The 12,923-nt window shown below is 36.3% G+C and overlaps 1 pseudogene; it reads right to left on the reverse strand.

Annotated features, from left to right (window-relative positions):
- Window positions 1-273: 273 nt before the first annotated feature.
- Window positions 274-1,477, reverse strand: LOC143535001 (putative carboxylesterase 18 pseudogene; annotated as a pseudogene).
- Window positions 1,478-12,923: the final 11,446 nt, after the last annotated feature.

The following is a 12,923-nucleotide window of genomic DNA, read 5'->3' on the forward strand; positions in this document are numbered from 1 at the left end:
TTAAAAAATGAAAAGATAATCAAAGGAAATAACATACAAATGAATAAAAGTTCACAATATTATTAGTCTTTTCATAAACCCCATGTCAATGTAAATCTTCTAAACCTGAAAGCAAGCAATATACAAAGGATAATTGAGCATGTGAAATGAATATTATGAAATACATGAACAAATTAACAGAAACAAAATATTTAGTGTTTGGAGGCTTTTCGTCAATACCTTATTTAAGACCTTGTTAATGAAGTCCTTCATATCTAACATAAGTTGATCGGATTATGGCAACTCCGAGAAGAGAAAGAACTCATGAAATGTGTTTGGGTAGTCAATCAAGTACGCTTCCTTCCCGGACTTCTTGAGCCACTGGTAGTACCTTATATGTCGGTCCCGGAGGGTATCAAACCCAGCCGCGAACACCATTGTCGGTGGAAAATCCATTTTGGATATGTCCACGGCATTGGGCCCCGTAACATTGATGATAGGATGGTCTCGGTTGAAGGGTTCACCTAGGGGCATGAACGCGTTCCAAAACCAATCGGTCCGCTTCATTGTCACGAGAGGTACTGATCCATCCATCCGTATTTCAGAATCTGTTCGCTCCTCCCCGCCGAGAAACGGTTGGATCGCCACTAGCCCAATTACCTACAAGCCATCATACTGTTCATCAGCAATCATGCGGGTGGTATTTGTTGTTGGATTTTAGATCACTCATTTCTTCTTAATTTCTTACAAAATACAACTTACGTGTGTACGATGCTTCAATTAGAAAGATACGAATTTGTTGATTTTTCAAACTAGGAAATTAGATATGTTTATATACGGATAATAATGCATGAATCCAGTAGCATATGTATACATATATATAGTTAAGTCGTACCTGGAGTTGCTGGAATTTGAATTGGGAGGCTCTTAGAGTCACATGATGAGCTAGGTGTCCGCCAGCGCTATCACCGACGATAAAGCACCGTGAAATGCTGGCATTCTCCGGCAGCCATTTTGACCGGTTATCTTCATTGTCCAGAAATTTCAGCACATCAAACCCATCGTCATGTTGGGAAGGGTGTCGGTTCTCTGGTGCAAGACGGTAGTCGACAGAAACAACAATGGCACGCAATTCGCTCGCGAACTTGCGGCCCACATAGTCTAATATCGCCACATCCGGGGAGAGGAAAATATATCCACCGCCGTGAAAGTACACCATCACCGGGAGATCTTCTTCAGCGTATTGCGTGGGGACAAATACACGGAACCAGAGATTGCGAGTTGGATCCACCATGACATCGTGTGTCTTGACACCGTTGACGGGTATGGACAATGCCGGGATCTGAAAGTCCACGAGATTGAGAAGACCGCGGGGCACCGTGCCGTCATCCCGGAGATGTGGGTCGATTGCAAGGTCTATTGCCGATAGTACAATTCGTGTTCTCAAGGGCAAGGATAGCTGAGATTTCGGAGTTTCCGCTGCTGCTGATGATTCCATAATTAATTGAAAGACTTTTGTGATCAGAGAGGTACGTATTCAAAATTCAGGTTGTGTGACAAATGCTAAACACATCAACTCTATTTATACTGCAAAATATGCGACGTTATATCACACCATCTTTGATTATTTCAATATTTCAGTCAAATGAAACCTTCACCTGCATGTTCACACCAAAAAGGTTGGTCATGGTCAGGGTCTAGTTGAATTAAAAAATTCATCTTCAGTCAATAACTAATGTCTATTACAACTTTTTAGTTTTGTCAAAAATAAAAGGCTCTATTCATGATTTTCCCCTTCGTTAACTTGTTTTACATTGAATGTTTGTCCGTCACTTTTTATTTCAGATAAGCCGTCACTTTTTTAAAAAAACTTTCAACGTTTTAGTTTTACAAATGGCAAACATTTTGTACTAAATAAATGAAAATTAATATTGACAAATGTAGATGGCAACTGTCACGAAAGAGGATGGTTGGAAACCATGGCCAAGTTGAATTATTTCTTTCAAATTAAATAAACTTTCACCAAATATTGTCTTCAGTAGTGTTTTTCAAATGATGATAATATATTTCAACTTGGCGCTCTGGCTTTCAACTATGATGGGTTCTTTTAAATTAAACCTAGTATTCAACTTATGATATATGTATAAGTGACCAATCACATTTTGGCAATTGCCAAGAAAGATAGGTCATAACTAGTTGCTTACAAAGCTCTTGTGCCAATAACTAATAATGCCGTTACGGTTATTAAATAATATAAAGGCTAGTTGGATTCCAATATTTAACAAATTGAGTTATTTTGTCCAATGTTAAATATAGGTAAAAATGTTAAATGTTCTTGTATTCCCTTAATTTTCAATTCATATGTAAAAATAGCATGCTGATTTAGTCGCTAATTTAGGTAATTTTATGAGTAGGAAGATTCATTTTTGTGACCCATTTGCGGTTTGTTATCGCTATTTTTATCTTAAGTAGGGTTCTTATTAGTTGAAGCAAAAGACAAATGCTCTAATTAGATTTAACGAAGAAAGAAATATAATGATTGTCAAACATGGCTATTGTTGTATCAAATTTGAAAACGAAATTTATAGTTGCTCGATTATTATGATTATTTATATACCTGTCATGCTTGCTTTTGGAATTTTCTTATGGTATTATGGGTATTACATGGAGCTAATTATGAAGTTAACACATTTGGGAGTTCTTTGCACAAAAGAGGTATCTGTCATATTAAAAACGAAATCTGATATGGGAAAAACGAAGATTTGGATGAACTAGTAGATATAATGCTGGGAAGATATGGGCTGCCAAGCTCAGGTTAGGGCAGTTAGGGTTTATACATTCTTAATGTTTATAAAGTTAACAATCAGTTGTTTGACTTACCAGTAATAATGTGTATATTTAATTGCAATGGAGATGGTTATTTACGCTAAGTAAAATCTAAAATTTGTGACTAATTGCTAAGCTTGGCTTGTAAACGAACACAAACAGAGTGTTTTCATGTTTGTTCGTCTGACTTTAACTATTTAAACGATTGAAACGAACAATACAACATAAAGAGCGGGATTTTTTGTTTGTGTTCATTCATTAACAATATAAACAAATGGTTCATGAACATAACAACCGAACATAATTGAACATAGTTGAACGTACATAATTGAGTTAAAATCAGTTTAAAGTAATTTAAAAAATTATGTGTTGGACGTAAAGGATTTATTAAAGCTAATATAAAATATATTAACGGACGTAAACTAACGAACTTAACAAACGTAAATTAGCGAGTGTTAATGGACGTAAGGGTCTTTAAAAAGGTATATTGGTAATTCAGGCAACAAACATATTGTTAACATATTCAATTTGGGCTTTAATTTGCAGCAGATTAATTTTGGTCAAACTTAATCAGTAGCAGCCCCAGATTGGCAATTTGATATAAGTATGAAAGGGTAATTTTGTCTCAAATTCAATGCGTTAGGTTCATTTGACTACAAATCAAAGATTAGTGTGCTATTGACTTTTATATTAGTAAAAGGTCAGCTAGGTTTTAAGTTGTTATTTTGATTTTGTGTTATTAGGTTTTAAGTTGTTATTTTGATTTTGTGTTATTTTGAGAACAAAGGACTAATTTGGAATGTTTTAAAATTCAAAAAAGTTTTTTGTTAAAAGGTTCTAGCCTAATACTTGGTTTTGGTTCGACTTTTGAGAGTCAAAGCTCATGTAAAGGTAATCTGAGAACTAACTTAAAAATTTTAATAGTATAAATCTTAATGCTAAATTTATGAACTTTTGTAATGTTTTTTTTCTTTTTTCCGTTCCAACATTATCTTGATTTTTCCTACTAAGTATGCAAATCTATATATTTATAGTAATTGTAATTTTTAGTCACATTATCTGCATATAGTAAAAAAAAAGTTTTTGACTCAATAATATTAACTTCTCAAAACCGAAGTGTAACAAATTAAACTAAAATATTATACATTCATTCAGGTGTCAAATCATCCTTGGGCACTCTACCATTAGCGGATAAGTAATCTTGGGATGGGGGCGACAAGAACCTAATTCACAATGTGGTAGACTACAAGCTTTTAACGATCAATGGGTCAATTCTTTAACAATTTTTATATACTTTTTAAACGCTTCTATATCAATTTTTTATAATATATACATTTTATAAAATTTTGGACAGAGTAACAAACAGGTGATCATGCTTCTGACTGGTCAAAGCTGAGGTCCCATGGTCTTTTCGAAGGAGCGCTCTTTTTGAAAATTAATACTGACAAATGTAGATGGGCAATCACTACAAAAAAAAGCATATTAGCGGCGACTTTATTAGCGGCGACGGGTTATTAGCGACGACGCCCTTGATACGCGTCTTAACGGATATGGGCCGTTGATTGTTGTGTTGATCCAAGGCTAGGGTTTTATACGAAGTTGTCGCCGCTAATAAGTGTTATAACATTGCCGGGAATATCTATCTTCTTTCCCTCTCTTTTTCAGCTCTCACACATCTCTCTTCTCTCCCAATTGTCGTCTCCAGCCACCACTTGCCGGGAATCGCCACTGCCAGCCATCACTTGCCAGGAATCGCCGCTGCTGGCCACCACTCCGTGCCCACTCCGACGCTGCCCCCCCCCCCCCGCCCCGCCGGCCACCACTCTGACACCCGGAAAATCACCAGCCACCTCTCCGTCTACCACTCCGACGCTACCACCACTTGCCGGCCACCACTCCGACACCCGGGAGATGTATGTTTTCATCTTTGTTTGTTTATAATTTTAGGTTTATTGCTGATTTTTTTATTTTATAAATAGCAAAGTGAACCGATCGGTTTATTTTAACATGTTAATTAGGACCGATGTTTGTGTTTGAACAATGGTGTTAATTACACTGATATGTGGTGTTAATTAGTAGGGGTCTTCATGGTTCGGTTTGAAACCGTAGCAAACGGTTTATCTCGCAAACCGGCTGTAAAAAACCGGACCGAACTGTAATGAATTTAGATCTATATTAGTTGGGATAAAATATTAAAGTTATATTAGTACATTATTAGTCGCTTTTTTTCAATTGTGAAGTAGGATGTTTAAGTATATTAATGCACTATAATATAAAAATTAGATATCATTCGTTTTTTTATCTCACCTATCATTTGAATCAACATATAAATGTTTCTAAAAAATGCACATGTCTTTTAGTTACAAATATTTTTAGTTTTGAATTCTAATCAAAAAAGCAAACTACAAAATGAAAAACCGTGAAACCAAACCGAAAACGGTTTGGTTCGGTTTCGGTTTTTATAATAAAAAACTGTGATTAATGGTTTGGTTCACATTTTGATCTAGAAACCGTCAAAACCGGACCACGAACACCCCTGTTAATTAGAACTGATTTGTGTTTATAAACAACGGTGATGATTATTTAAATATTATTCAAATATTATTATTTTATTATTCAAATATTATTTTATAAACAAAGGTGCCGATTATTTAAATATTATTCAAGTATTCAAAGTTTACTTATTATTTTAATATTCAAATATACTAGTGTAATGAAATTATTATAAAGTCCACCATGTAAATCATAACTTATCAAAGAACCATGAGAATCTCATGCTGCGGGCCACTCATTTTACTCATCACAAACTTAGAATACCCGCCCAAAATTGATTTAGAAATCAATTTTGGGTTGTCTTCGTTTTGGGACTGCCTTTTGAATGCTTTATTTCATTTAGGATGTGAATGTGTATTATATGATTGTTTATTTAAGAAAGATTCGGTTGTCATTTTCCTTTTGCTCCTCGGGTATATATATATATATATATATATACTTGGGAGCTGCCGAATTTTTCATAAACAAACAATCGTATAACACATATTCATATATGAGATAAAGTATTCAAAAGGTGGGTTTAGCAGCCTACCCTTGTAAATACTCAATCGGCCGTCTAAACAATCTTCCAATATTTTCCCGTAGCCTGAAACCCTAAATTATGTTTCAGTTGTATGATCATGTCCGCCGATAAAAATTGGATTACCCCAATCCAAGCATTAGATCAAATGAGTATCAGCAAGGACTCCAGTCTTTTATCGAGATGTGCAAAAAGCAAGTTGATAGCAGAGGCTTTGTAAGATGTGCGTGTTAAAAATGTCAGAATTCTTTAGTAATACCTTACAAAACTATGAAAGTTCATATACGTGCATATGGATTTTGTCGGACGTATACTGAGTGGATCTATCATGACGAAAGTTTAATTCCTCCAGTTGTGATTGTAAACGAGATTACTCAAACTAACGATATGGCTGACGTTATCGAAGACGTTATGAATGAGCGTAGGGAAGAGGATACCAACGTTGATGATAGGGACTCGGTAGCGATGTCCGTGATGATTTTGAAGAGTTGTTAAAAGAAGCCCAGTCAGAATTATATCCTGGTTGTACCAAGTTTTCTTCCCTCAACTTTTTAACAAAGCTTATGCATATAAAGGTGAAAAACAAATGGACTAATAGTTCGCTTGATGAGCTCTTCGAGCTATTGCAATCTTCACATCCAGAAGGCAACAAGATTCCCGCTTCTCATTATGAAGCGAAAAAGACATTAAAGAAGATTGGCATGGGGTATGAGTCGATAGATGTGTGCAAAAATGACTGTGCTCTCTTCTGGGCAGAATACCAATCGTTGCAGAATTGTCCTGTTTGTAACGAGAGTCGGTGGGTTGATACAAAAACAAAGGGTAAAAAGGTACCTCACAAGGTGTTACGATAGTTTCCTTTGACCCAGACTAAAACGTTTGTATTGTTCGAGGAACACGGCAAAAGAAATGATATGGCACAGTACCGGGCGATTAGAAGATGGTATGATGCGTCATCCTGTCGATGGATCTTCATGGAAAGAATTTGATAAAAAGTACCTTATTTTCTCTAGGGAACCTCAAAATGTTCGCCTAGGGCTTGCAACTAACAATTTCAATCCACTTGGTAACATGTCTTTGGCTCATAGCACGTGGCCAGTTGTACCCACCACATACTATTTGCCTCCATGGCTATGCATGAAAGAGTCCTCATTCATGTTATTCTTGATAATTCCTGGCCCTAAATCACCCGGAAAGGACATGGACGTTTTCCTTAAGCCCTTGGTGTGTGAGCTTAAGCATTTGTGGCAAGAAGGTGTACGTACTAAAGACGCGGCAACAAACACATTCTTCACAATGAAGGCGGTGCTATTATGGACCGTAAATGACTTTCCAGCTCGTAGTAGTCTATCTGGTTGGAGCGGGCAGGGCAAGGCATGCCCGACTTGTAATGAAGACACTCCTTCAATGCATGTAACAAATAAAGTCGTATATGTCAGTCACCGCTGATTCTTGCATGCTAACCATGCGTGGAGAAAAAGTTTGGACTTTAACGGTGAGCCCGAGACAAGATCCCCCGAAACAATTTAGTGCTGCTGACATAGAAGATCAACTTAGTCGTCTACTCTATCGTGTACCGGGCAGCATCCCGATTATGGAGGTGTTAAGATAAAGCGAGAGGATTTCGAGTTGAACTGGAACAAATGAAGCATATTTTTTGAACTTGAGTATTGGTCCTCTCTCCAGCTGAAGCACAACTTAGATGTAATGCATATCGAAAAAATTTGTGTGATAGTTTACTGGGTACTCTTCTAATGAACGATAAAACCAAAGACACGGCAAATGCACGAGTCGAGTTGAAAAATCTAAATATTCGAAGAACACAATGGTTGGAACGAAAGGGTAACAAGTTTTATAGGGCCCACCCAAAATACTCACTAAAGGTCGGTGATCGAAAGCTTTTCTGTCAATTTATAAAAGATGTTAAACTGCCGGATGGGTTTGGATCTAATATGAGCAAGAGAGTCACAGATAACAACTCTAACATTACTGGGTTGAAATCTCATGATTGTCATATTCTCATGCAACGCTTGTTACTGATTGGTTTTCGAGGGTTTTTGACCAAAGATATTTATACGCCTATAGTAGACCTTTACACGTTCTTTAAGCAGCTTTGTTCAAGAACACTATTGGTAGATGATATGAAGAAAGCAAAGAAAGCCATTCTTTTGATATTATGCAAGTTAGGTTGACATATCCTCCGGCGTTTTTTGACATTATGGTTCATTTAGTTTTGCATTTACCAGATGAAGCACTTCATGGAGGTCCAGTCTGTATGAGATGGATGTATCCATTTGAAAGGTATATGAAAAAACTAAAACATTATGTTAGAAACAAGGCAAGGCCAGAAGGTTCTATAGCTGAAGGTTATGTTGCTGAAAAGGCTCTATCATTTTGTTCGATGTATCTTCGAGATGTTCAAACTCGGTTCAATCGCCCGACAGAAACGAAGATGCCGTTGTCAAAAAAACTAAGTTGTGGGTGTTTGAGTCTAAATGTCGCCGGGCTAGCGCAAAGAAGATCAAATATCTTACTATCAGTGAGAAGGTCAATTTTGAATGGTTTGTCCTCGATAGCTGTCAAGAAGTTAGGGACTATATGAAGTATGCACTCATCGCTTTAACTTTTTATAATCAATTAAGTATTTTCTCTTTCTTTATTGGGTCTATATTTTTGTCGTCGACTTAGTGAATTCAGATATGAACATCCCAAAAATGACGTTAAAACTAAATTTCCAAAGTGGTTTCTCGAGAAGGTAAACCATATAATCTATTAGGTATTTCCCTTAATTTAGTTATGCATTTACCTGATGAAGTAATGCATTATTCTATATTTGTTAGTTATATTCAATGAAAGTACAAAATTCTCCTGAATTCCACCCAGAGTTGTATGCTCTGTCAATGGATGCGGAAATAAATGCCTTACTTACAGTGCTTGCATAGTCAACGGTGTTCGGTTTATAGTGCGTGGTCATGACGTAGAACGAACAACGCAAAACTCCGGGGTTCTAGCAGGAGGAGTGAACCATGAGAAATACTATGGCCAAGTAGAAGAGATCATTGAGTTGTGTTATGGAAATGGGTATTCAACTGTCCTATTTCGGTGCAAGTGGTATGATACTCGAAGGGGTGTTAGACATGATAATAATATCACCAGTATCAACATAGAGCACGAATAGGACAAAGAAGATCAACTCATATTTGCTTCACAAGTCAAACAAGTGTTTTACATTCAAGAACCTTGTCGAGGAAACCAAAATAATAACCACCGATGGGTTGTCGAGAATGTTAATCATCGAAAAATTTGGGATCCACCTACATTAAACGATGGCCGCGTTGAAAATGCTAAAAATGTTGACAATGACTTAGTAGAAGATCTTGACGTTGTTCATAACAATTCTTCATCTAATTGTTTACTTTCCATTGCCTTTACTCAATACTTGTTAAACACGTCTTCTCATGTCACTGTGGGTGAGAAGTCAACTGAAGTTAATCCACCAACGGTTACCGCTAATACATTGTCTGATGACGAGAGTGATAATGACAAGGATGATTTTGAGTACGACACGAAGGGATCGGAGGCAGACACTGAAGAATTCGAGGGAGAGTTTGATTAAAATAATAGTTGTAATTTGTATTTGTATGTGGTTATAAGAAAACTTCGTATTTTTATGTAGCAATAGAAAACTTGAATCGTATTATATATTTGTATTGCATATCTTATAACTTTTCAGATCATGGTGGACGTCATGCCTCGAGGACATGGCGGCGATGGTGCCGAGGATCTGCCACCTCCAGGTGGTTTTCGGCGAGGTGTTCACGAGGAGGATGGTAAGAGTTACTATAATTTATTTATTTACTATATTTTATTCATTTATTATAAATACATATATTGTTATATTTATACATGTTGTGACCAATAAATTTTAATTGTATTTGTAGCTTTACCTCCTCGACGTAAGGGACGAGGTCCTGCCAAAAATAAGAAATTGGCAGCTGCATACAAGAAAAATGGGGGGCCTTTGTCCCTCATATTTGACAGGAGTGCTACATTCATTCCGATTGGTGAGGTTGCCGACATGTTTATTCGTGAAGTGGGAATATACATGGGGAGGAACATCGCCTTTGACAAGGAAAGTTGGGCGAATGTGTCTGAAGCGGAGAAAAATGCTTTGTTCCAGCATCTTGGTGTAAGTGATTTGTTAATTTGAATATTCTTCACTTAATTATTTGTCTTTTATTTAATTAACTAATTTCTTTTAATTGCTTCTAGCGATACTTCAATTTACAAGAGATAGAGCAAGATCCACAAAAAAATCTGTTAAAGGGTGGCATTGACTTTGTGATCTCAAAGCGATATAGAGATCGAAAAAGCAAAGCAAAAGGCCATTATACGGCTGTGGGTGGAAAGGCTAATATAGACTTAACAAAGAGCAAACCCCCCACGGAGATGAGTGAAGAAAACTGGAAGAAATCTATCTACCTTTTCCAGACCGTGTCACATGAAAACTGGTCGTCAGTCAACACAGCAAACCGACAAAAGCAGCAATACACAAACAGGGGGAGACGGCATCCTAAGCAGCTATGGCTACAAAAATGTAATGATTTATATTTTTAAACACACATATAAAAATTATATATATATATATATATATTTATTGTCTGCATATTAATATTTAAGGTTATACGGCGCCTGAGCGAGCTCCAAGTTTTTAAGAAAGCTCATTGTCGACGGGATGGCACTTTTGATAGTGAGGTGGCGGAGCGTCAATACGTATGTATTTATTAAAGTATATTTTTCACATATATTTATTAAAGTATATTTTTCAAATATATTAATCATATTTTGTGTTGTTATAATATATAGAATGAATTAAGGAGAGAAATCAAGGAGCAAACTGAGCCTAATAGCGAAGGCGAATTTGAAGAAACTGATGAGCCGATTTCAAATGCAGTAGGAATATTTGAAAAGGTGTTGGGTCATCTACGCGGGTGTACGAGAGGTATCGGGCCTAAACCTTCTATAGCCGCATCTTCGAGAGACACGGATCAATATGATAAGGAGCCGACACCACAGCCATTCTTTACACCAGTAAATATATATAATATATTATTTTGGTAATTTGGTTTAGGTAATTTTCACCCATACATGTTAGTAATTAATTATTCTTTTTACTTATAGGCTCAACTAGATCGAATTTTTAGCGACCCGGAGTTTCTAGCTCGTATGTCACAACATAATGCTTCGTCCTCATCGAACAACGTATCAAGGAATCATGATGACCTATTCGACCAAGACGACATGGATGAGGAAGAGTGAGAGTATTTTGGAAGATGTTTTATCTAGACGATTGTTATGTTTAATACGGTTGTTTTCGTGTTTTATCTTAATAGACGATGTTTTATGTTTATGATATATATGCGTATGAAATTTTTTTGGATTTGTGTTGTTTTGAAAATCTGGAAATTATCATGAAATGCAGGAGAACGGGTCAGGAAAGGAACCGAAAATAGAGCAGTGCTGGACAGCATGCCTTCTACTATTAGCGGCGACATGTGACTATTAGCGGCGACACATGTCGCGGCTAAAACCCTGTATATTAGCGGCGAAATATATTATTAGCGGCGACAACTTATTAGCGGCGACAAGGTATTAGCGGCAACCGTGACTTATTAGCGGCGACTTGTGACTATTAGCGAAAAGCTATTAGCGGCGATTTTGGTAGCTATTAGCGGCGACATGTGTCACCACTAATACGCAGTTTTCTTGTAGTGAATCACGAAAGAGGATGGTTAGAGATCATGGTCTAGTTGAATTATTTCTGTCAAATTAAATAAACTTTCACCTATTATTGGATTTAGTAATGTTTTTCAAATGACGATACTATATTTCAACTTGCGCTCGGCTTTCAACTATGATAGGTTCTTTAAAAACCTAGTATTCAACTTTGTTATATTAAAAGTGACAAATTGCACTTGGGCAATTGCCAAGAAAGATAGGTCACGACTAGTTGCATACAAAACTTTTGTGTAAATAACTAATAATGCCTTTACAGTTATTAAGTGCGTAATATAAAGGCTTGTTGGCTTCCAATATTTAGCAATTTGAGTTATTTTGTCCAATATTAAATATAAATAGCTGTTACATGAAATATCTAAAAATGTTAAATGTTTATGTGTTCTCATACTCGTTAATTCATATGAATTGTAATCAAGAACGAGTGTTAACACAAGAATATTATCCTTGCTCAGTTCCCTAAGTCAGCTTCATTCGCTTGCATGCTCAATTTATTCATTGGTGTCTTGTTTTTGCAAGCAAAAAATATCCTATATCAAACCCATTCCACTTAGCTGAATTAGGTAACTGTTTCTAACTATTTTGTTTTATTTATAATATGGGTGGTTATTTTTGTTACATCTTCTTCCCTTTCACATATGAAATGGATGTTCTTTTCGCTAGCAACAAATTAGTAATGTTCAAATGGTTGGTTGGGACATGCAGGGCTGGTTCAAGGAGTTACTTCAAAATAGGAGTTGACCCTTTTGAAAATAGTAAAACTCTACCAAGAAAGTATAGCCCGCACCACATTTGCACTTGAAAAATACTCCACTACCTCCTTTTCATGCTCGAGCCCTGCCATTTTGGCAAAATAAATAAATAAATAAATAAATAAGCCCACACACTCTCGAATACCACTAGGACATAGCCCATTGTCTTTTGCCCTAGAGCTTGAAAGCTTTTCAATCCATTTCCACAAGAAGGTCAAATTTTGTTATTTTTTAATTTATTTTTATATATTTATTTATGTTTTTGCTAAACTACGTTTTTTTTTAAGATTTTAGGTGACTATTTTTTTTTTATGTTTCAGCAGACCGTTTCAACGATTGACAATGTGGCACACATGTTTGTGGTGTTTTTTTGGGTAGTATAACGTTTTTTTGTAGTTTTTGGCTTAAGGAGGAGACCCTTGGGCTACCATTAAGGACGAGCTAGCTTAAGCATAAATGAAAATTGTTAGCAAACATGCGTGGAAGCCTTGTGGACT

Source organism: Bidens hawaiensis, unplaced genomic scaffold, assembly GCF_021521415.1.
Source record: "Bidens hawaiensis isolate Kalapana, Puna unplaced genomic scaffold, B.hawaiensis_p1.1 tig00000760_1, whole genome shotgun sequence".
In the NCBI taxonomy this organism is placed as follows: domain Eukaryota; kingdom Viridiplantae; phylum Streptophyta; class Magnoliopsida; order Asterales; family Asteraceae; genus Bidens; species Bidens hawaiensis.